The 25,333-nt window shown below is 48.1% G+C and overlaps 1 protein-coding gene across 2 annotated transcripts in view; it reads right to left on the bottom strand.

Moving 5' to 3' along the window:
• RXRG (retinoid X receptor gamma) overlaps positions 1 to 25,333 on the bottom strand; it is a 38,971-nt gene that overhangs the window by 12,596 nt on the left and 1,042 nt on the right. The window lies entirely within an intron of this gene.

Here is a 25,333-nt window from a genome sequence, read left to right on the forward strand (position 1 = left end):
ATGATTCTTGTTCCCATTGCATTTGCAAGTAAGGGAGCACTTTGGTGTTTTGTTTGTTTGGGTTTTTTTCCTCCTTTTAACATTATTGCAAAGTTATTTATGTGACAGTGTTTGTTATTTTACCTGAAGTAACAATCAAATCTGATTCAAAGGGAAGATGCACAATAAAGACGGGAAAAGGTCAGCTTGCTGAATAACATTAAAGACATTTGTCAGAGTCAAGGAGGACTCGATCTGCCGTTATCAACCCACTTCAGACTTAATTCTGTGGGAGGGGTGGGGGGAGGAAAGGTCTTTGTCAATTCTTGCTTTGGCTTTTTGGATCAATTCTCCCAGTGGGAAAGCAATGTTCAGCAAGAGGAAGCCGGTTTAATGACAACAGCAGAAGCCTTAGAGGCAGGAAGGCGGTCTGGAGGCAGAGCCGGGGCTCCTGCCTGCTCCTGGAAAGAGTCATCTCACATCCCCCTGCCACCATTACGGAGACAGGCAGCCTGTTTGCTGTTAATAGACAGCAAAATCTTTACCTTGTAATGGCTTCCGAGCGCAAAAGACTTTCACCCCAGAGACAGGTGCCAGGAGAGCATTTAGCAGTGGGCAGAAGATGTGGTTTGCCTGGCCCCCACCTTACCTATGCGCTCAGCTCACAGAGGCACCTCAGTTGTTTCCTGGGACTTGAAAGGACTTGTGCCAGAGAAAAGCAAATGCATTTTTCATCACCTGTGAGTAGTCTGGTACCATAGCATGCAGTCCTGCCCAGCATCTGTAGCACAGACTTACAAAGAAATTGCTTTTATGCCTCTTTAAACAGCTAGATAAACAACATTGCCTTTGAGGATTCCTCAGCTTGGAAAATAAGCTACTGAAAGGGAGACTGGGCAGAAATCCATCACACAGGACAGCTAAGGAGAAGAATGATTCTTCATCCTTTTCCATTAACACAGAAAAGGGCGTATTTTAAAAGTATCATGCAGATGATTTAAACCAATAAGAAAAGACTCCCAGGAGAGTTACTTTACTGTTTGCATTTACATCAGACCTTATAGAAATGCTGTCACCACTAAGTTTCTCCATTAGAGAGGATCTGAGTTTCCCAAGGACCCAGAGCAAGGCCAAGAAAACTGCTGTCCAGGACAACACCCATGATGTGCTTGTGTCTGTGCCAAGAGGGCTATGGCCAGGTGAATCCTCTAACCTTCAAGATGGGATCAAAGGTTGAAACCAGGAATCATGAAGAGCTTGTGCCTACCTTTCTTACCCCAGCAATGAGACACCAAAGAAACATGAATGCATGAAGGAGATGGACAGAGAAATGAAAATATCTACTGGCAAGCACACAGGTGTAAAGCCAGGCTTTGCCAGGGCTTGATGACACACACCAGAGTTAACAAGCTTGTTTCCACAGTGCCTGGCCATGCTGTCCTGCCAAGGCAGTGACAAACCCATTGGTGAAAACCACCAGTGTTAAGTTACCGTTTACCAATGATCAATTTTATCCATCAGTTATAAACTGTAATACAAACTGCATGAAGACAAGTTGAAACAAAAGGAAAAACAAAAAAAAAAAAAAAAGGGGGGGGGGGCGGAGAAAGAGGGGAAGCAAAGCACTCCTGCAAGGTGGTCCAAACTTTGACTCCTAGTCCCTCCCTGGAATAAGTTTGCCAAGTCAGTCCCTGTGGGAGCAGAAATGCACCCTCCTGCATTGAGAAAATTTCCCACCCTGGGGAAATATTCCTCTCAGCTTCTCATTTTCAGGCTGGAGTGCTACAAGAGGGATATAATCTGGTAGCAATCACATCTCATCAGCTTGTGCAAGTAACAATTTGCACAGCCGGCAGAACGTGTGCAGGAAGAGCCATGCCAAAGCACCCATAACACTGGTGTTACTTAGTTCCTGAACTGAGTACCCTCAAAGTTGTTTCAGTCCAAAGGAGCCAGGATGCTTAGACAATGCAAACAGCAGAGATTACAAGTCCGATTTGGTCAAAAAATCTTAAATGGACAAAATTTTGGTCAAAAAATATTGAAAGAATCCACAGGAAAATACTGGTGCTCTGTGTCCCACATCTCCCAATAGAAAGCAGCCAGAAAGACCTTGGGCTCACAGTGGTGGCATGGCCTTCCTCAAGGTATTTTCTCCCATGATTTGGGGGACAGACAGAAACATCAGCATAGCAGCAGAGCAAGGCCAGCGAGGAGCTGCTCTGCAGCAGGGAAGCAGCTCTGGGACAGAGCAGGGGGCACTGAGGAGATGGGACTCAGTCCTGCATGCCAGCCGCAGCCGGCCGCCTCTGCCTCTGCAGCAGCACTTGGTACAGGTGACATTTGCACAGGCCAAAGCGGGCCCCAAGTCTGTCCGTCAGGTAATGTGAGGTGACAAGCGATGCCGGGGATTCAGCCGGCTGCGGCGGAGCCCCGCGGAGCAGAGGGCAGCCCTACGTCGGGAGCGAGGGCTCCGTGCCTGGCACAGCCCCTGCCCGTGGGCGCCAAACGGGGCTCCCAGGCTGACTAGGTCCCCCATGTCTGCTGGGGAAGATTGGCTGAAACCCTGCATCCAGCATCGGGGCTTGCTACTGCTTTTAACCACCTGCTCCAGATTCAAGACCAACTTAATTCTGGGGCTGTTTGTGTCTTTCTCCCGTCTCCCTCCTCCACATTAATGCTTGGACATTTCAGGGAAGCCTGATACTGTATTTATTTCTCTCCTTGAGGAGCAGAGGAAAAGAGGAGAGGGGAGAGCTGCCCTGTGTAGCTTCTCTGTCTCCACTGCAAACACGCAGCATACAGAGAACTCAGTGCCTCAATCTATGATTCTATGAATCAACCCTCCACAAGCTCTCTTGAAGAGGAGCACACACAGTCCAGCCTCCTCTTTGAAGGAACCAAAGTCTGAAAAGAAGAAATCCGCTTCTGAGTGCTTTGCTCTTTCAAACTGCCTCTGCAAATGTATCACATCACTTGCTGCAGACAGCAGCTGTGTGTTGGAAGCTTGCTCACAGACACAATGTCCACCCTGTTGCTTTAGCACTCGGAATAAAGATCATATCTAATAATCATTCTGCTGACATTAGAAAAAATAATGAGAGAAGACCCTAAGAACTAGTCGGTTCTCATGCCCTCAAGGACATAAGCATTACCTTCATGCAGGTAAGGCATTATCAGCCACTGAAGCAGAGGACACAAAGCTATGATACCTTGCTTCCACCTGTGTTTTATCTCCACCTTAGCAAAATAATAGCCCAGGGATGGGAAACTTACATGAATAACCTCATAAAATCAGGAATAGAACACCACTGGCTACATCACAGCAGATGCGTACGTGTTTGATAGATGCACCTGCAGAGCACAAATTCCAGCTCTGCTACACCAGTGCTAAACAGCCAGGCCTGGGCTAACATGGCTAAGCTGGTCCAGGACCTACATTAGCTCAATAAAGCCAGACTGGATACCTTTGTGCTGTGACCACTTCACACAGGTAAAGCTGAGGAAGGCATAGAAGTAAAGACTACCTACAAGAGTATGCAAGTGACCCCAAATGCCTTGGAAAAGGCAGTAGGAAGATAAGCGTCCAAGCCACAGCCAATAAAGCTGTCTTGATTTTCACACAAATAATGGCAGGAAATACCATTATCAGCAATTACATTTGAGCAGAAAGTGGAATGAGGATGCAGAGACCAGAAACATCCAAGCTCTACGTATGCTATCTGTTGAACCAGTATGGGCTGCAAGTTTGTTATGGTTAACGCCTTCAGCTGTAACACCTAGCAAAGCCTTGAGAGGAAAGATATGCATGTTAAACACTGGGGTCTTTCTCCAAATAAGGCCTAAGGCAATCATGCTTCCTGAGACCTGAGGATCCCTGGCAAGCCTAGAGATGATGACACTTTCAACCTTTAGAGTTTTCTTTTTAACATTAGACAGAATCAGAAGCTGGAACTTTTCAACTAGTGAGAACCATGCTTGTGCTTCTGAGGTCTCAGATATACGTGGAAGGGGTTCATATCATTTGCATGCGCAATTAAAGTTGTCCTGCCTGACACACAACTAGCAAAACTTCGCCTATACTTCATCCTCCGCAGATCAGAGAGCACCAAGAAGTGGGAAGAGACATGCAGAGAAGGGCTGATTTCAGGAGAGGAGCACGGGCGTGTGTGGGAGTACAGCTTGGCAGGCAGCTCGTCCTTGGGGACGACCTTCAAGGGGAAGTACCTGTGAGAAACACTCCTGAAACTGGATGCAGTTATGCAGCAAGGAACCCATGTTAACTGGAATCAAAGTTTTGCTGCAATGTCTGCAGAAGTAGTTTTTATTTAATACATGGAAGCTAAACTGAATAACTGTACCCTTTCTAGTGGTATTTTTAACTGTCCAAGCAGATTTCCACAGGCAGTACAGATTGCCACGCTAATATCCTACAGAAAGGTTATTGTTTTCACCTTGCTTTTAAGGTCCAGTAACCTTTGTGCTTCCATTTTCCTGCTCAACTTAGAGTCAATAAATAATGCAGCCTTCCCCTGCAGCTAACACATGGAGGAGCAAAATTTTTTGGAGGTGTGCTGGCACATATATGTGCAGGGGCTTCTACAACAGGGATCTGCACAGGGCAGGAGAAAGTTTCCCTCAGCTCTCTGGGTGGTGGGAAGAGCTGCTCCTTTTCCTCTCATGTAATGCTCCTGTGCCACTCTTGCAAACAGGGCCCACACAAATCCTGACCCATAAGAAACCATGTGCTGGAAGTACACAGGACTTTCACCTGCCCTGGTGTAGGCTCAGCATCAGATGCTATTTTGAGGTCTTGGTCTGATTTGACTGAAATAGTGGGTCAATAGCTTTAAGACGTCCAAGGACATTTGGACAAGACACACCTGCAGTGTAACCACATATTCTTCTGTAGTTAGCACCCTAAAAAGGTATCACATCCCCCTGGTGACCACAGCAACACACAAGAGCTGGATAAAGTTTCTCATCTCCAAAGAAATAAAAGTTGCTGAATTTTAGACCTGAAGGGTTTTTCATGATTGTCTGATCAGATTTCCCACCTGGCCAGCAAGATATCCAGAACAGCATCCACCAGGAAAAAAAAAACAAACATGCACAAATTCCTACAGTGGTCTTTAAACTCCTTGGAGAGGCTACAGGTCCCTATCAGAAATGATCCCACTGGATGCAGGGCCTGTGGCTGCCCCAGGCAATTGCAGGCAAGTGTCTCATGCTTTGGAAAAAAAAAAGTAAAAATAAAAACTAAGTAAAAATCTGTATTTCAGTAGCTACAGGAGTTGCCCAGTCACTGAATTTTCTCACACCTTTGCTGGGTCAAAAGGTCTTTTCCATCTTCACATACTTCAGTTACAGGTTCTGACATGGCAAGCTGTGACACCCAGGGAAAAAGCATCCTGCAGGTCACAAAACCTGAGACCATTACAGGCGAAAAAGGTGCCAGCCAGCAAGGCAGCCCCATTCCAGACACAACCTGGGTTTTCTCTCCTTATCCCCCAAACGACCTGGCCTAACCCTGCTTTGCTTGGGAGAGCTGACAAGATTGAAGCCAGAGGTGGTGTGGCCACAGGCCAAGTTACATGAGTACTAATAAAAGAGACTTTGTGGAGGAGCCAAGTTAGCTCTTGTCCCCAGCTAACAGTGCCAGAAAGCGCTCAGAGAGAGGACAGTCAGCACAGCATCTTTCCTTGCCCTGGGAGCTGAGCTTCAGATGAAATGAATCTTTCTGGAGAATAAAAACTACATTTGGAAGCCCTTTCTTTGTTCCTATAGCCCAGGCTGTGAAGGTAAATCCATCTACCTTTGTGCACATCTCCTGCTTTAGATGTCTAAGGGTGACTCATCTGAACACTTGACCTGCTACCCTACAAACTCATCTGTAACACTTTCGATTCTGACTGTCCTTTTCTCAAATCATGTGCTTATTACTAATTTGTGTATGTACATTCTCAAATTTGATGGTATTATTCAGATATTTAAGGTCAAAGTGACAGTTATACACACCATCGAAAACGTGTTCCTTATTTCTAACCCGAATGAAGATAAAATTAAGTTAAAGCATGTGTAACAGTTACTTGAATGCAAAAGAAAAAAAACCAGAAAGCAAATACATGGTTTTTTTTGTTTTGGGTTTTTTTTTTTTTTTTTTTTTTTGTTCTTAGTCTCAAAATGAATCCCAGAGCTGAAGAAAATCTGAATATAATAAGATCTAGACATGCCGAACAGCAGCAGCCACATCAGCTTAACTACCCTGCAGCAACAAGGCACAAGAACGATGAATGCAACAAGCTGACAGCCTAGTGTGGACACTGCCCTTTTCCACTGTCTTGATGTCCCCCTTCCTAATGCCAGCACAAGCAGGACCAGAAACATTTTCATAGCTATTGTAAGGGAAGGGGGAGCAGCAAAGACTGTGAATATATCACAGGCCTGATGGAGATGCAGGTAGCCTGCACAGGCTTTGTGGTGAGGACCCCAAAGCAGTGGGAAGCTTGCTACACACCCCACCTCCTCAATGCTCACCATGATTTATCCTGCTTCATCCCTCTCAAAGCTTGACTGTCCTCTCGCACAGCCCATGGGCCCGTAAAGTTGTCTGGCCAGAGCAGCAATTGCCTTCTCAAGCAGCCAGAAATCTCTCTCTGCAGACCCAACAGCCCAAGGAGACACAGCCCCCACACCACCCGCAGGTCCCCAGCCCCACCAAGCTGCCTCAGGGGCACGGAAGCCCTCCAGCTTTGAGAAGAACGTAGATGCAAGTGGTAACCTGCAGGTCTATAGCCTCTGGGGAGCATAGGACAGGCCAGAGAGACTGTTATAAATCAGCCCAAACTAAACTTGGCCAATGCTTTTGGACCTCTGCCAACAACTCACCTGCAGAAAACACTTTCTGAACTAAATTAGAATCAGGTTAAAACTCCAGTTAAATATACTTCTAAATGGAAGTTGAAGTTCCAATATACTGAACTTTGGGCTGGAGAACAGTTCCTTCAGATTTATTGGTGGAGCAGAAATACCTCTGCTTCTACTACCAATTTCCTCCCCTAGAAATCTCCCAAACACTCTGCTGAGTGCTGTGACCCCTGTCTCTACAAGGATCTGTGCCCTATTCCTATGAAAATCAGTCTGAACATCACTTCTCTTTTGCTTCCTTGTAAATTTGTAATACCCAACAAACTAAACACAAATAACACTTTCATTGTTTCATTCTTATTGCAGCAATAGGAGAGAGTTTGGCTTGTCTTTGCTTGTTCTTTAAAAACACCAGTGAGCAATAGATTCTTCTAACGAGTCATCTCTTTTCTACAGAAACTGCCTAAAAAGGTATTTTGAAAAGTCAAGTGCTTGTGAAACTTGGGGATGACTTGATGCAATACCAATGACTTTTCTGGAGTTGGAGAATTACCAGAGGTGAGCATCTGGCGCAAAAGGGAGTTAAAAATACAAACATAGTGGGAGCATCCCATGTGTGATTCAACTTCTGCACAAACATCTTTTCTAGCAGAGAAATAACAGGTTTCTTGTGATGTATACAGCCTGGGTGCTTCCAGAGCAAGTCCTGGAGGCATTTACATATCCTAAAGGGCTGGGAACAACTTGAGGAGTTTTCCAGAGAAACTAAGACCTTGCACATCCATAAGCCATAATGCACTTTAACTTCCTTGGAGCAGCACCAATGATGCTGTCAGCAGCCAAAACACGGGTGCTCCTAGTCCCTTGCAGACAAGCACTCCGACCTGCCCACTCCCTGTGTCAGCTGGAGAGCCTCTACAGCTCCTCAACCCATTCCACTTGAACATCCCCCATGTTAGGACAAAAGGAATAACTTCAGAAAAAATAATGAGCAAGCCCCAGTAATTGCAAAGCCTGTTTCCCAAGAGCGGTTCTGGTTTCTGCAACTGGGGTTCGCTCATGGCTGGTGTGTGCAGGGGGATTGCAGCTCACAGCCACACAGACACAGCTCTTCGCAGACCATTGTCTCACCGTGCAGCCTCATTTGACTAATCTGACAAAGCTTCATACAATTATGGTGGTATCTGTGTCACATGGGCAGGAGACAGCCCCTGGGCAAGGGAAGAGCCCACCCTAGATTTTCTTGGGGGCTGTTTTATGTTTTAAAAGTACTATTTTTCTCCAACAACTTAAAAAAAATGCAACTGGAAAGATACTAAGTTGGTTTGTTCCTATTCTTTCAATTCATAGATTCAGTCCATCATATACAAACACATACATGCATCTCTCAAATGTCATATACTAAACTTTAGAGCAGAGTCATGGTTTGACTCAAGCCTGCATTATTTCAGGCAGCTTGGCTTGGCTGTGCTGAAGTTCACAGCACATACACAAGACAGTTTCAATCATAAGCACACAGGCATCATAGGTTACAGCTACATACAAGCTAGGTTAAACATGTTTTTAAATTCCCTTTAACTCTCCCATACTCCTACTGTGGGATCTGTTCCCCCACCTAACCCAGAAGGTACAGATTGAAAATCAAGTAAAGTACTTACTGCCAAAGCCCGCAGGAAACTTAATGAAGTGAGGATAATTCCCATACATGTTTAATCTTCAGTTCATCGCTTGCCTTTCTAAACACAACTGTCTCCTCTAACTTCAAAGCTGCCTGGAGTGCAGTGCAGCCCGCTGGGGTCGGGACATGGCTCTGCAGGAGCAGGGGCTCTTGGAGGGTGCCAAGGCAGCTGCCTGCTCCCGTGGCCTCATCCTTGCTTCACGCTGGCAGCAGCTGCTCGCTGGGATGAGACATGCTCTTGTTCGCTGCCACTCAGGGCTGGCTCCTGTGCTCAGCTGTCTCTGCTCCCTGCAAATTCACAGCAGACCATTCGGGTAGCATAATCGCCTGGATAAGGCGCCGATCAATGCGTGACAGCTCCGGTATAGATCACAAATTGGGAGGGGCAGGGGAGTTTAAGTTGTTTAAGGGAGGAGCATCATGGGGAAGGGGGGGGTGCCTTGCTTTTCCACCAGTGGAGACTCAATGCAGGTTATTAGTTAGACTAAACCCAGCCATGTGGAGGTGTTTCCTGGACATGTGAAGGACCAACCCTCACCCAGAGCCGCTGTGCCCTGATCACGGGCTGGCTGACCAGGCAGGAGCACATGTGCAACCCAGCACTTTGGGGCTAGGGCTGTGCAGGGCAGGAAGCTCCATGCTCCCATCCTACACCAAGCCCTGCCTCAGCTGCACTCCTGGCATAAAGTCATGGCCCCTGCAGTGCTGGACTGCAGTCACCCCTAGGAAATGCAGCCAAGTCTGAGGAGAACCAGGACCTTCCTGGGGCTAGCGGAGCTGGAAGCTCAACTCCCATCCCCAACTCCATCCAAAGGAGTCCAAAAAACACTCAAAGCACCTCACCCCCACAAAAAAAAGAAAATCATCATTAGCTGTTGCTAAAGCTGTATGAGACGAGAAGGGGAGACATGGGATAGAACCTAGGGGGCTCAATCCATGCCACGGTCAGTAAAGCATTCACAGTCATGGCGGCGGAATGCAGCAGGCTTCACAGATAGTCCCATATGTACATCCAGAACTTCAATTTAATGCCCACCCAGCCTGACAATAAAGTACTGCAGGAAATAAGTAGAAATAATCACAAGCAGCCAGTTGCTAGATCGGAGCAAAGCCACATGCAGTCTTCATCACTGCCTCCTCCAGTGACTGGTACTCTGAAGGGGGACCAGTCCCAGTTCCCTGCCTGGCAAGCTCCCTTCCACCTGCTGCAATTGTGGGGAGAGGCAGGGATGCAGGCAATAGCAGAGCCCACTGCTCCTGGCTTCTGACCTGGGTGACCTCAGGTGAGGTCACCTTGAAGGAATGGAGGAGGAAGGAATTTTGCCCAAGGTTGTAAAGTGAGCAGAGACCAAGGCCTGCACTGACTTACATGTCTGTTGGAGGAGGAGGTGGGTTACAGCCTTGCCACTGCCACCAGCCATGTGGCAGAGAAAGAAGACACAGGACTAGCAAGGGGCTCTGCCTTCCCAAGGAGACCACAAACCATCCCCACGTACAGGATGAGGAGCATGCCATGCAAGCAGCAAGACAAAAGGAAGGGGGAACAGCAGATTAGGATGTTTGTCATTCTTCAAGGGCCTGCTGGCTCTTGGCTCCCTCCAGGTCACCCAAGGGCCCATGCTGCCCTTTGGCACTAAGCATGCTACAAGGGGAAGGCATGCAATATGCCAGCATAGAACTGTTCACAGCATCCAGCCGCAGCTTAGGCAGATGCTGACTGAGGTGCTGTCAGCCCCGAGGTAATGCTTGTGCAGAAGAAGGAAAGGTTACCCTTGTTAGCTCTGTTTCTTCCTTCGTTCTCAGGCATTGCCATACCTATTTCTCTCTAACCAGCGGGTTTAAACAAGTATTGGCATTCTGCATAGCCCATTAGGTGGAGTCCAGGTGTATATGCACTGTTTCTTCTCACAGTTAAAAAAATTAAAAAAATAAAATAAAAAGATCAGTATTCAGAAAAGGTTCTACTAAGGCAAAAAACCAAGTAACTGCAGTCTTGCAGGGGGAATACAAACAGAAGAGATTGCTCTCGTATTTTCTATTGGCCACCATTCACATCTCATTTGGTTTACTGCACAAACATTAATGGCACTGCAGAACTATTTCAGTGGAGGAAAGGCAGCTGAGCAGCATGCTTACATGCCCCACTCACAGGCCACAAGTTCCAGTCTATGGGGAAGGAAGACTAGAGGGTTTGATAGCCAGTACAAGAGCATAATACAGCAGCATCTGACTGTGTGGTGCTATGTCCTGCCCCTCTCCCTGTTCAGCTGAGCTCGTGTTTTCCCTTGCCACCACCCCAACATACAACAAGAACATCCCCAGCAAATGTCCTCGGCAAGGGCCAGTCCTCCTCCAAATGTTCACAGCAGCATCCAGGTGCAGGAGCCATAGGAACAGCTTCTGTTTCAGTGGGTACTGCCCCCCAGTCACCTGGGCATGCTCTCACACACCCCTGGGTCCCTCCAAAACCATCTCCACCCTGCACTAATCCAACTGGCATCAGATCTCTGGCAACCACAGGGATTTCTAACCTGTAGGCAAAGTTTGCTATTTCAGGATAACGCCGGCTTTGCCTCTGGTGCTGTCCTTTAGCAGCCACATTGGGGATCCTCCTTAGGGACAGGAGGCAAAAGCCAGGCACAGAGCAGGGATGCCCCAAGGCCCCGCAGGCAGAGACCCAGAGTGCTGTAGAGAAGCTGCCTACAAGGTGGCTTGTTTCAATCTTTGGACAGAAAATGAGATTTATCAGCAGGGCAAGTTCTTTTCCTCTGTGACAAGACTGAAAGAAACATTTTTCAATCAAAAACCCCAACAAACAATCTGCTACCAAAAGAAGTGATTTCCAAACACACACCCTTGATAAGACCCAAGCCTTCCACAGAAGAGAGGGACTTCGTGCAGCCCCACATGCAGCCTGCCAGAGGGATGTTTCTCTTACCCAGTGTCAGGGGAAAGGTCTGTCACAATGGGAAGCCTCTCAGCCCAGCATCCACCCAGAGACTTTTCGCATCATCTGTCCATCACCCCACAGAGATGCATCTGACGGGGGTCATCTACCCTCAGTCCCTAAGTGCCCACCAGCACTCAGAACTGAGCCACTATTTCAGGACAAATCCTCTCTTGCCCAACAGTTTTACTTCCACCTGCTTGAGTCATACCTCGCTATCATCCCAGCCTGGCTTGTCCCTTGCCTTCGAGCTGGATGAGAGGGCTGTGCCCTCATCCAGCAGCTGTGCGGCAGAGCTGGCTGCACAGCTCATTCAGCCTCAGCAGCACTGGGACAGGGAGGTGTGAGCAACAAAGCAGCTTCGCGTTTTAAGCACCAACCGTGCTGAGATTTAGTAGTACCATTAATTCTTACTGACTACACGGGATCTCAGCAGCTTTAATTCCATGCTAATGAAGTTTTAGTGGGGAATTATTTTTATTGGTCTGTCCAGAGCAAACAGCCTGATTTTAGTCCAGCTCTGCCAGCACCCCCTTTCCCAGCCCTCTTTTCTTTCTCCCAGCTTAGAAGAAAGGGGAGAGGAAATAAGACAAAACATCTCTGAGCTCCTTAAAAAGGTTGGCAGTCCCAAGCAGTAAGTGGATTACTTTATTGATTTTTAGCAGATCTGGGTTAGTGAGTGCTTAGTGCTGCAGAACACATGCACACACTGAGGAACTCCAAGGAAACCCCTCCAAGCCCTCAGGCAAGGCAAGCATCAGGCAACTCATTTAGGGGACCACCATGGGTTTTGGGGTATGGAGAGGCTCCAACCCCTGTAACCAAATCAGTCTGTGACAGAGTCCAGGAACCAGCCCAGTCTCTCAAGAAGTGCTGCAGGACCATACAGAGACAGACCCTCAGTTTCTACTAGAAATAATAGTCACTGCTTCAAATTACTGAATTCTTTTTTATCACCCCATACACACACACACACCCCATTATGTAAAAGGAGACGACATGACTGCCACTGTTATTTTAGGAAGGAATAACACTGCCATGCCACATCCAGATAGGACTCAGTGCTGCTGACTGCCATCCAGCAGCCATACCTTGGGAGCACCAGTCAGAGTGGGACTCCCAACAAAGCAGTGCTGATTCAAGCCAAATGAGATGCTAACATTGTGTTGGGGTCACTGACTCACCTCTCAGTTAGCTTTCCAAGGCCATTGCACTGCAGCCAATATTTCAGCAGTGTGTTGGAATAACATCTCAAAGAATTCCTAGTACTACTCCGCCAAGCCTTTTGAGATGCTGGTCTCTGGAGCCAGACCCTAAACATGTGAAAGCCTCTCCCATCCTGCCCCAGAACCAGAAAAGCCAGAGAGTAAATAAGGTCTCTTATCCTTGCACATTGTATTGAACAAGGGAAACCCCAAACATCACCAAGAATCCCATCAGTCCTCCATCCCATCTCTGTTTAAAGGCAGAGGCATTCTTTGGTCATGCATGTGGCAACAGCATAGAATCACAGAATCGTAAGGGTTGGAAAGGACCTTAAGATCATCTAGTTCCACTCCCCCTGCCATGGGCAGGGACACCTTGCCCTAAACCACGTGGTCCAAGGCTCTGTCCAACCTGGCCTTGAACACCGCCAGGGATGGAGCATCCACAACCTCCCTGGGCAAGCCATTCCAGTGCTTCACCACCCTCACTGTAAAGAACTTCTTCCTTATATTTAATCTAAACTTCCCCTGTTTAAGTTTGAACCCATTACCCCTTGTCCTACCACTACAGTCCCTAAGGAAGTCCTTAGCATCCTACAAGGATGCTAAGTCCCCCAGCATCCTTGTAGACCCCCTTCAGATACTGGAAGGCTGCTAGGAGGTCTCCACGCAGCCTTCTCTTCTCCAGGCTGAACAGCCCCAACTCTCTCAGCTTGTCTTCATATGGGAGGTGCTCCAGCCCTCTTATCATCCTCGTGGCCCTCCTCTGGACTTGCTCCAACAGCTCCATGTCCTTTTTATGTTGCATAAGCAAGGTGGCAGCCCTCGTAACCTTACAGCTGCACATGCATCTTCCTCCTGATGCTGCTTCAGAGCTAGAGAGTCCCTGAGAAGACTCACTGCCCAGGGGTTGCTGATGTTAAAGCTGGAGCTCCCTTCACACAGCTAGTGAAGTGCAACAGGGACTACCAGGCTGAGTGCCCCAGGAGCCAAAATGCCCATTGCCCTCCCTGCATGCCTGCGAGGGAGGACACACAGACACCAGGTTACATGTTCAGGGCCAAACAGTCAGTCAATAGCAGAGCAGGGACTTGAAGCTGGGTTTCTCAAGGCTAACTGATGGACTGACCCAACCCCACCTGTCTGCCGCAGGGTGGCACTGGCCTGAGGCAGAACAGTCACCAAAAGCAAGGTGGCCTTATGATTCCCTGGAGATGGAAAGGCTCTACTGCATCAGCCCTTCTCCACCCAGCCCTGCCCTTTCTCACTGCTGTCTCTTGTAAAGCAATAACTACAGACACCAGGCTAATGAAATTAGCCCCAGAGCCCCATTGGGCTAATGCTATTACCAGCAGCAGCATATTCAAACAGCAGCACCACAAACACACCTGCAGTAACACAGCCTGCCTTCTCCTTCTCCCCAGGCCTTCCCCATCTCTACCTGAGCCCTGCAGCTGCCACCCAATGTGGGTCCCCTCCCCAGGGTCTGGAGGGCATGGGCCACCATTCCCATCACCAGGCTGCTTCAGGGAGGGCACTGCTTACCTTGCAGAAAGCACAGTCCCATGCAGCCAAGAGCAGCTTCTGAGGGCAGATAATTCCCAGGCTGTTTGAACCCTGGGAGACCTTCAATTACCAGAACCATAATGAGGCCCTCGACACTAATCAGAGGTGTCACCAAATCCTCTTACGCCTGCATAAGCACCTCCAGCAGCTTTGCTGGTTGCAGGACCCAGCTGCTCACTCCTCCAGAGAATTATCTCCCCAGGCAGGCACCAGTGGTGGCACAAGCACATTTTGACACAGATGCAGGTAAGACGCTGCCAGACACCAGTGCCAGATGACAGGGTGAGGAATGCATGAGCAAGGCTTCTTCCCAGCCCAGAGGGCACCTGGAGATGCACTGGAATAGACAAACATTGCAATATTACTATAGGAGATATCTTAATGCTGATGCTGCTTATCCGAGATGCAAAGAGCAGGTTTACATCTGTCTGTTTCTGAATATGTCATCTATACCATCAAGCCAATCTCATTCTCTGGGATGCTCCAAGAAACTTTTCAGTCCCTAATTGTGGATAGCAGGTGACCCTGTCTCACTCCGCTCCTCTGCACTGGCACTCATTCACAGGGCAACAGGCAGCTCCCTCTACACATCCGTTCTGACTCACGCTTTCTGCTCCAACAATGCACTTTTTAATATCATGCGAGGAGCAAAAACAACAGGTCCACTATAATGCCGAGATATCCTGAGGCAGAAAATCCATTCGGAGCCCAGCTAGAGAGAGTCAAGTCAATTAGACACTTTCTGGGGCGTCAAGCTGCCAACAATCCCAGCCTTTGTAACAGTGAAGAATCACTGCCTATGTGCTTCCCAGCAACTCCCCCTTCCAGAGCAGAAAGGTCAGCAGCAGTAGCGTCATGGAAAAGCATGCAGCAAAGTACTCCTGGGAAGGTGGAACCAAAAAAATAGCCATTTGGATACTCTGGAAAATACTGGTTTTTCCTCAAAAACATCCATTGCTTTGGGTTGGGTTCACATGGAAATAAGCAAGCCCATAATACAGGAGATGGGTGCTACACCACATAGAGGTTTGGGCATGCATTGTATTGAGACACAATAGTTGAGTCAACCAAGTGCTAGCTCAGGGTTTGGGAGCTCATTGCTGCCCACCTGCTTTCACCCAAGTCACTCCACCTTTTTAGCTTAGAAGGAGTAAAGGTCATAGAGACAAAAAAAGGAGCCACAATACTGCAAACTGGAAGAGTCACACATCCCTCTGCACTTCAAGATAAGCCCCTGACTTCTCTTGTCAGTGGTGCAAGGTAGCAAACTGGCCTATAAAACCCAGATTCCAGGTTGGATGAGGACCAAATGAAGCCAGAATTTCTGTGAGTAAGTGCTAAAGTCACTCAGATCCAAAGGCAGGTCTCTGACCAAAAGGAGATTTTGGTGAGAAATGAACACTTCTTTCTTAAAGTCAGTTGATGTGTCATTTAGTGTTCAGCAAGGAGATTTCAAAGGACAGGTGAAGAAAATGTTCACTTGATACCTCCTTGATACCACCCTGCAAGCAAACTTTCCAGAGTGCCAGATGACCTACAGGGTGTCATTTAAATGCAAGCCCCTCTTTAACCCTGCTATACACATAGTGTGAAGCTGAGATGTCTGCAAAATGCCTCAGAACAGCTAGGTTCAAAGAAAGCTACACCCTGAAGACCAAGATTTCTTCATTTTCCCAAAAAAAAAGTTCTCAGAGAAACCTTAGAAGACACAGCCCATACAACTGCTGTGATTTTGCCATTTTTCCACAACAATCATTTCTCAGAAGAAATATTTCAACAGAAGATTGTTCCTTGACCAGGTTAGCCCTGCATTATTGCTTGTAGGGACAGGTACTCTAAAAAGAACCAAAACACCCACATCTCAGTTACAAAAAAACCCCTACTGATTTCAGGGCTTCTCTGACTACCCAGAAACAACCAACGCCAGTGAAACTTGGTTCCTTCACCTTTCTCTGCAGAAGTAATTTCAAAGACCCTTTCTTTTTCTTTATTTCCCTTCTGGATCTGGCTCCATTTGTCATTCTCTTTTGCTTGGAAACCTGGATTTCTGTGAGCAGACTATATTCCCCTCCTTGGCAAGGGCCTGAGCTGGGTGGCACACAGCTGATGGGGGACAGCCCAGCTACATAAGGTATCTGCTGGACCTTGCCATTGGACCTTGCATGATGGCCACCTGAGCTCAACACAGGGTGGGAAAATTCTTGTCACAGCACTGCTCTGCACAAGGCCACAAAGGGCTTTCACCTGCATCCTCCCATGTAAAATGCCACAGCCTGCTGTGTAGCTGGGGCTTTGCTGCTATTCACTCTCACTTTGTGCATCCCCATGTTCATGCTTTTACATTTCTTCCTGCTTCAGCAAGTGCAAAACTCCAGAGACAACCTGTCAATCTCCATCACATCCAGCTGCCTCAGATGGTCTATTTATACCAGACAGGCAAATGCAGATATCTTGGAGTTCAAGGTAACAGGGGTTATTTCTGCTCTGAGTAGCACCTTTCTCAGGGGAGGAAGGATTGGAGGCATCCAATAGAAACAGCTTCGCATCAGGGCCTAGCACTAATACCTTCATGGCTGAGGGCACAGTAGCCATCACCAGCCACAGTCCAGTCCCCAAGATCCCAGCCACAGCAGCCAGGCCCTGAAACCTCAGAAGGCTGATCTCTACCTTAAGACACCTCATCTCAGACCCCTCTGATCCTGCAGTGAGAGATGGGAGATCAGCACATACCTTTGGATTTCTAACCCATGTTCTCTCCAAGCCAGCAAGGTCACAACTTCAAGCTTGCTCACACTGCATTTCTCCACTGAGCACTGCCTGGATCAGGTGCAAGCATCTGGCTGTACACTGTCACATTAACGCCATAGCAAGAACTCCAGCTTGCACTGAATTACTTCTGTCTCTCCTGCACTTTTATGTTTACAATGCAGTCTGCTCTCTGGCAGCCAGTATATCTGACCCAGGAAAAATCATGCCTTATCAAGTTGGCCCATTACTATCCCTTAAAGAGATCTGAAGGAGAAGGCATTTACACCAATTAGCACTTTGCATCACATGGCTGAGCTTTTGATCTGGACCAAGGGCCTAAAAGTCACATCTATCATATTGCTAAGCAGCAGCTTCAGTCAGCACTTCTCAGCCAGTCTTCATAGTTTAGTTCTTGCTCCAGTCAACGAGGCATTTTCTATAAGCCATAGTGCAATGGTGGGGCTGCTGCCTAGGATGCTTGCAGCTCCTCAGGACCAGGCAGTTCACCTCAATCCCACCTCCACTTCACTTCTGCAGAGACCACTGGCTCATTAACCCTTTTTTAGTAGATTTCGGCCTGTCCATTAGGCAAGAGAGAAAGGAAAGAAAATCCTAGCAAGGAAAGCAGTAAAGGAAATCAAATACTGCTAAAACCAAAGGGTGTCTGCATGAAAGTTGGAGAGACAGGTTTCTCAGTGCTTTGCTGTCTCTGATGCACGAAGACCTTATGTGTTTCTGCAATGCCATGATCTTCCTGGGGATGGCTCTCCTGAGTTTCAAGCAAGTCTTGGAACAAATACAGCAACCCTGGGCTAGCACTATTAATACAGCACCCGGCACACTGCAAGCCTCCAGCTCATACCTATAACACCTCTGAGTCACCGGGGGAGGATGTGGAAAACACACACAAAAAACCCCGAACAATAAACCAGACCACATCTTTGCCCAGAGATACTCGCTGTTTGATGCTATGCTGCACAAACTTACCTATACAGCCTCTCCACAAATACCAGATCCAGAGAAACAGCCTAGGCATGGCAGCTGGAAGAAATGAAGCACAATCAAGTCTTGCTGCCCAAGCATGAGGTACATAATGTATTTAAGATGACCTGAAGCCCAAAGATACCCTTCATCAATGATCTGTAAAAAAAAGCAGAAGGGGGATACAAAGACCTTACCTCAGCCCTCACTGCCTCTGCCTCCACTGGTGGTTCAGACAACTCCACTCTTTTTATGTCCCCTAAGCCATGCAGACTTCCGCGTCACAGAAAACAAACAGGTTCATTTTGTGATCATCTCTTTATAGATCCAACCAACATCAGTTCAAGACTCTGCCAGCCTGGTTTGTTTGACCTTCAGGGGACGGAACCATCTCTTTGCCTTGTCCGGAGAGGTACATCTCTCTCATCTGTTATAGCAGCTGTCCTTCCCCTGAGACTCACCTTCCAGTGGCAGATGAAGGGAGACAAACACAACATCAAACTCAGCCAAAATGTTTTCCCGTGAGATCAGTTTCTCTCAGTGCTTCCCTACAGAAACTATTTAAAACCCTTCGCCTCCCTGGGCAGCCTAGGAGCAGGTAAGGAGTCAGCTACTGTGAGCATCCCTTTCCTCATCAATGACCTCCACTGCCTTTCAAACATACCATCCTCTCAAAAGCCACATGCTCCCCTGTACCAAATGGAAAATCCACTGGTATTTAAAGCCATGGGAGCATGACAAAATTCCCTGTGTCCAAAAGAAAGGAACAGCCTTAGATCAAGACAAGCACTGACCCACCACACAGAGCCAAGACAGCACAGCAGTGAGGAGCAAGCACGTGAAGAATTTGCAGGAATGTGGAATGACATTTGCTGGCACTGTCAAATATCTCCTCTCTGCCCCCCCAGTAGAAAGGGAGAGAAAGAAGTGAGCACCTGCCCACATGTTTTGGCCCTGTCCTTTCGAGCCTCTGAGCAGAAGGAGCAGCCTCTGCACAGCAGAAGCATAGACCTGGGATGACATGGGCACAGCAATACATGCTTGAATACTGGCACTGTGCTGATGTACACTGACTTAAGTCAGCTTATTAAAGAAATCCCTGAAGATCCCAGGGCAGCTTCTCCAACATAGAGCTGTCTGCTCTCCTAGCTAGACGTAACCCAGTTGCAAAATTTGAGCTCAGTCCCTTTTCAGGTCTTAAACTTTCCAGACCAGCAGCACAGCCCCAAAAGCTAATCTACACCAGGAAATTCACCAGGGCATGATCCAGCATCCTGCTGGTTAAAAACACAGTGCCTGGCACTGTCCATCAGATGGTTCCCAAGCACATTTTGGGAATCAGCACAGGTCAAGGAAACTCTGTTCCTTGACCTGTTCCTGCAGGAAACTCTGGACATTGAAGAGCCAAGCCATATCCCCATCAGTCTTCCCCAGCTTATTTCATTAATAAGGCTTTTTAATCATAACTATCTGCTAAATTCTGTGGTCCTGGAGCCTAAAATCCAGGGCAGCAAAGACCAAACACTTCAAGCATCACAAAAATTGTGCAAGACACATCCCTCAGTGCCCCAAGTATTTCTTTGAATCCCCCTGGGCATCTGTGGCAGGTGGGAAAGCCTTCCAGGAAGGCTGCTCCCCCAAGATACAGGCTACTTCAGGCTCTCACAAGCAGAGAGGACCCAGGAGATATGTTTACATGCCATACTTTGGCACGCATAACCTCTAACCTAGGATGACACAGCAGCAAGGGAAGATGGGTATTGATGAATACTCCAGTTGATGAATACTTGCTCAGGTGAAACAGAGGAGCTAAAAGAGTCAATCAGCTGTCACCAATGGATACAGCTCTCTGACAAACAAAACCATCCAATTTGCAATACCCAAGAGCTGTCCCAGTGCATCTTTTTGGCTGGAAACCAAGCTATTGGTGCAGACTGGCTCCCAAAATCCTGAGCAAGCAGACCCAAACCCAGCATCTTTGTCCAGGCTCTCCACCTTTCCCGGTCCTCCAGGAAGGTGCACCTTTCTGTGCAGTCCTATCACCTCCAGGCAAGAATGTCCCAAAACCTCCCCATCATCTGTAACTCTCCTTGGAGAAAAGCCTTGCTCACGTCTCTGCTGAGCACCTTGCACAGCCATCCCCTTGGAAAAGCTTCATTCCTGGCCTTTGTAACAAGTCAGCAATAAGAAAAAGGTCATTTACATCCACCACGATGTATATGCAGTGAACATGGCAAGGGCTGCCAGAGAATAACGGGGCAAGGGCCAGCCAGTGCTCTGCAGGGATGTCTGTGCAGATGTCACTACAGATTTTGGGGGCAGCTGGTCCTGGACCTGCATAGTTATCACTGATGGAAGATGCTGAACAGTTCAGGGTGGAGGCTGCCAGGAGGTACCTGCTGGAGGGAGGACACTCTAGCACACTCTGCTCCTACTTCCCCTGCAAGCATCCACCATTTGTAACATGGACCTTTGGCCTGGCTCTGCCTGGCTGCTTTTTACACCCATGGGATGCTCTCACCCAGCCTACCTGGCCCTGGCTCTGGCCTACCCCAAGTCCAAGTCTCAGCCTACACACAGGGGGAAGAAAAAAAATAGAATTTAAGAAAATCACAGACGCAGACAGGTGTTCTGTATTACACGATTTCTTTTTATAAACTGGAACTGTTAGTTTGCTGCTGTCTTTAATACTACAGAGGAATGCATGCTTATTCAGACTGGTAACCTAAAGTATGTTACTGACACCAGCTTTCTGACAGTTGAAGGGAACATTTGTATTACTTCTCCCAGTGGTTATCCAGAACCTTAGTGATTGAATAATAATGCTGTCTTAACCTGTAGTTTTGACTGACTTTTCAGACCTTGAATTTTTTGAAGAAATCTGGCCCTTCAGTAAGTGAAGCCATTCACGATAGCTACAGTCGGTGTCTTGCAGCTGGCCTCCTGTCTCCAAGACTAGCAGATGTCCAGCCCTCGAGTTTGAGTCAGGTGAGTGCATATGAGGGAATCAAGGGGGAAATACATCCATCTTTTCTGGTAGGGCATACCTGTGCATAGACATCCTTGAGATGGATTCCTTCTCAAGGAACCCCCAACATCACTTTTTGGCCTGAAGAGGAAGGCAACGAGGATGCAAGGATGCAAGGATGCTTGATGCTTGATGTGATGTGATCACTCCCTGCCATCCCAGGTTCTAAAGGGTTTTTGGCTCCCCATCCACCTGCCCCATCCCCAGCTGAGCAAGCCCAGCCACCCTCAGGGCACCTGCAGCCCTGCGCGTGCAGCCACAGACAGATGTCTCCCCAGCCAGCACATCAGCCCTCTCCACAGGCTGACTCTCTGCACAAGCTATCTGTCAGGGCAGGGATCATCGCCCAGCTCAGAAACAGGGCTGAGCTCTTCCCAGCTCCCTCCACACCATGGGTCAGCAGAGCTCAGATCCACATGTGTGATGTGGGGACAAGGCTGACCAGGGCTTCCGAGTGGGACAGGCAGTTTTGCATCTCAAGTGCCCAAGGTGCAACTGTACAGGAGTCTGTGCTGCCCAGGTGGTGACCTGCCAGGGGACAGGTCCACAAATGCACCCCCTTCTCCCTCAGCAGGGCTCAGGGCCCTGTTTCCCCACGCAGAGCATTTGGAGAGGGAAATATTCACTGTATTCTGTGGCTATATAACCCTAAGAAAACCCATCCTAAAGGATGTGGCAGGCCCAGCCTGCCTGCAAGCTGCCATCTCCCAAATGCAACCCCATTGCCTGGCTTGAAAACCTTCCCCGAGCACCCTGCTGTCCCCTCCTCGCCTTGTGTATGCCTTTAACAGTTTGCTGGATTACCCATTGCAACAAAAATAACAAAGCTACAAAAGGGCAAACAAACGCCATATTGTGCAGCAATTAGTGCTAAACAGGGGAAAGGAGAGCAGGGAATAAATGGACAATGGGGAGGGCAGGGACATGGCAGTCTGGACCGGGCAGGCTGAGCACAAACTGTCCTCAGGAGGCCGAGTCTGAGCCAGGGAGCAGTGGGCTGTATGTAAGGAAATGCAGGAAGATGAAAAGGAGTATTTAAACAAGAACTGGGCAGTTCCCACAGGGCCTCCCTGTCTGTTTGGCTTCATCACAGAGCGTCCAGGGAAGAGCAGCTCCTGCTTTCCCCCCCTCACCAAGTCCTTTCAGGTGGTGGGGGGACTCTGGCAAGCTGTGGTGTGGTCTGCTTAGAAAGGAAGGAATCCATTAATCTCCCTGGTAATTACTGCCACATATGGATTTGCACAATTACACTTTGTTAATTGGTTATTACAGGCAAACCAGACTGATTGGGCAGAACGGCTGGGCTTTAACCCCTTCACTGCCCCCAGGGCCAGCCAGACGCAGAGGCAGCCTTCCTCCCAGAACACTGCTGTATCCTCCTGTAACCTTGCTGGCTCCTATGGCAAGGACCAGAAAGCACAGGCCCCAGCACTTAGCCCAAGCCATCTTTGCTCTGATGCCTTTCTTTCAGTTGGGGATCCCAAGGAGATGGACCCAAGGTGAAAAGAGTGAGCCTGCACCTCAAAACAGCCAAACTCCCCAGCTGATTTCATCTGCTCTGGGTTGCAGCAGACATATCACATACTCCACAGGGTGCTGAGGGACTGTAAACTCAGATCTTGTTTATTTTTAGAAGGAAACCCAGATTGCTTGTGCACTTCAACTTCGTGCCCTCGAGCCCAGCAGGGCTGCTGCCAATGACAGGAGAATCCACGCCCAAGCCTCCTTCAGTCTCTGAACACAGCTTCTCCAAGTAGATTTGCAGTGTAATAAATCTCTTCCTCAAAGCACTGAAAACAGATGCTTTACTCTAGTAATAAATACATATATATAAATATAAATGAGTAATGTAACTCATGCCAAAAATTAGAACTAAAGCCCTTGTAAAACTCCACACGGCATAGGACTTCTGCCAGTCACGTGTGGAGGCAGCCTGGCCTTCCCACAACACAGCCACCACCTGTGACACTCCTCACAGGTAATGGGCTATCCAGCACCTGGCCCCAAAACGTCTTGTTCAGGATCCAACAACATTTCTGGAGAAAGCGCAGAAGAGGCAAGCCACGGTGAGAGCAATTTCTGCCAGAATCATGCCAAAGGCTTCCTGTTGAAGAGCCTTAACAAGAAAGCAATCAAGAGCACTGCAGAAAACCAACAGGGAGCAGGGCCCATCTGAGGACAGAGCTGTGCCCAGCAGCCACCAACTCAAGGACAGAGCAGGCACTGACGTCCCGGCACGTCAGAGCCACCATGCTGCTGCTTGGCTTTTTCAGGGTCACACTTATGTGATGCAGGGCACAACAATGCACTGCTCCACCACACTGCCCTCCCCCCAACCCCCCAATCCTGGCACATTCAGGTTTGTTCTCATTTATTGCATTACTGCAGTTTTCCAGAGACTTCCCCTCTGCCATTACTGTCACATGTGGGTGAACCTTGAGATAACACCCTGCTCTCTGTCCTCCCTATTTCTCAAGGGCAGCCCAGCACACCTCCCTAGAGACGCACCTCCTGCTTAGCAGTAGGCTATTGCTCAGCACACGCAAGAAACTTATGGGAAGAGCAGAGCATCACATAACTGGTGAGGACTTCTAGCTCAACTCCTGAAACACCCCAGTAAGCTACTTCTCTACAGCGAGAGAAGATACATCTAACTCCAAACCCCCTTCGAGCCTCACTCTCTGAGTAAAAAAGCCCTTGGGCAGCTCGACTTGGGATTTCAGCTGAAGTGTAGATCAAGAGGAGACTCAAAAAACTTTCAAAGAACACCCCCCACCCTTTCTGCTTCTGCTATTACTGCAATAATGCCTGCTACAGCACTCTAGGTCTAGACTAGGAGAAACCTCCTTATCAGCTAATCTAAGGGCTTTTACTGTCTCCTCTCTGCTGGAAGAAGTAGGCCCAGCAAAAAAGTCTTCTCCCTAGAATGTCACTGGAGTTACACAAAAATTGCAGTAGGATTTATTCCTGTTGTTTCAGTCACCTCTGATTTGCCAGCTCCCTGACTTCAATAAAGAAGTTTCCTTCTCATGCAAAAGCCACCCCCAAGTACCCTGTTGGAAGGGGGCCATCGCATCCATTGTAAAGGCAGCTTCTCCCAGCTCCCTGCAAGTGTTTCAGGTGTGCGTGAGCTTGTCTTTGAAGAAAAGGAAGGCAGGCCAGCTCTGCACCCATGAAAGGTTGCTGACCTCTCCCATAAACCAATTGCCTCAGCAAAGTTCAGAATAAATCTTCAGAGCTGTCAAAGGGAAGATTGGGCAGAACCTGCAACTGTGCTTAAAAAGGTCAGCTGAGAAAAGTCAGGATGGGAAGGATGCTCGCTTTATTGACAGATGCAGAGCGGAAGGGGCTAACCTGTGAGTACCTGCAAGCTGGTTTTGGCAGCACATGCTAGACTTCAACTCTGGGCTCTGTTGGCTACAGCTGGTGACAAATCCTTTGCAGATCACTTCCAGACAACAGGGTCTGGGGACTAGGGCTGAAACTCAGTCTGGAGCTGAACACCAGGCAGAGCTCTTGTGCAGCCTTCCTTTGTCCTGAGGGATGAGAGAAGGCTGGTGGGATGGATGCCTTTCTCGCTCTCATGACCCAGATCAGCTCTTTAGATCTCTGAGACTAGAACACAATTTTCTCTCTGTCCTTTACTTCCATGCACACCTATCTGATCAAGTTTCTGTAAGAAACAGGGCTGTAGGCATCCAGGCATTTGCTGGCAGTTTCTCATGTACAAAGTGAGTCACCCCAGTAAAAAGCTAGGGAATCTTCCAGAACTGATGGAGTTTGACCCTGGGAGCACTTTAGAGTCAGGTGTTTTGAGGGTTTGGAGTACTTATAAAAAAAAAAAAAAAAAAGGAATTTTTAAAACTTACAATGATTCTTCCATGTCCCAGTTATGACATGGGTTCTGCCACAGGGGAAATGTACTAGCCATGGTCTGTGCAGCAGAGGGAAGGGCACAGAGAGAAGGAGAAAGCAACTTCACTGCAAGCCCAATCCGGAGCCAGCAAATGCTTACCTACTGCCTGTTACCTTGTCATCTCAGCATGCTGCCTACCTCTTTGCACTCAGTCAACATCTCCTGGCCTTTTGGTAGCAATCCCTGCCCTCTCCACAGTCCCTCCAGCCGTCTGATCTGCTCAAGACAGTTGGGTTTCAATTCCAGGGTTCAGCCCCTGGTGCAAAAGTTATTTTGCATCTGACTGGATCAATTCCAGTGTTGTGCCACTGGTTTACCTGATATACAGGAATCAGACAAATAGTGTATCAGCTGATGATAATCAAACTTGATATAGATATGGATATGTGACATATTTACTAAGAAAGCAGCCAGAGAA

Source organism: Strigops habroptila, chromosome 8, assembly GCF_004027225.2.
Source record: "Strigops habroptila isolate Jane chromosome 8, bStrHab1.2.pri, whole genome shotgun sequence".
Taxonomy (NCBI): domain Eukaryota; kingdom Metazoa; phylum Chordata; class Aves; order Psittaciformes; family Psittacidae; genus Strigops; species Strigops habroptila.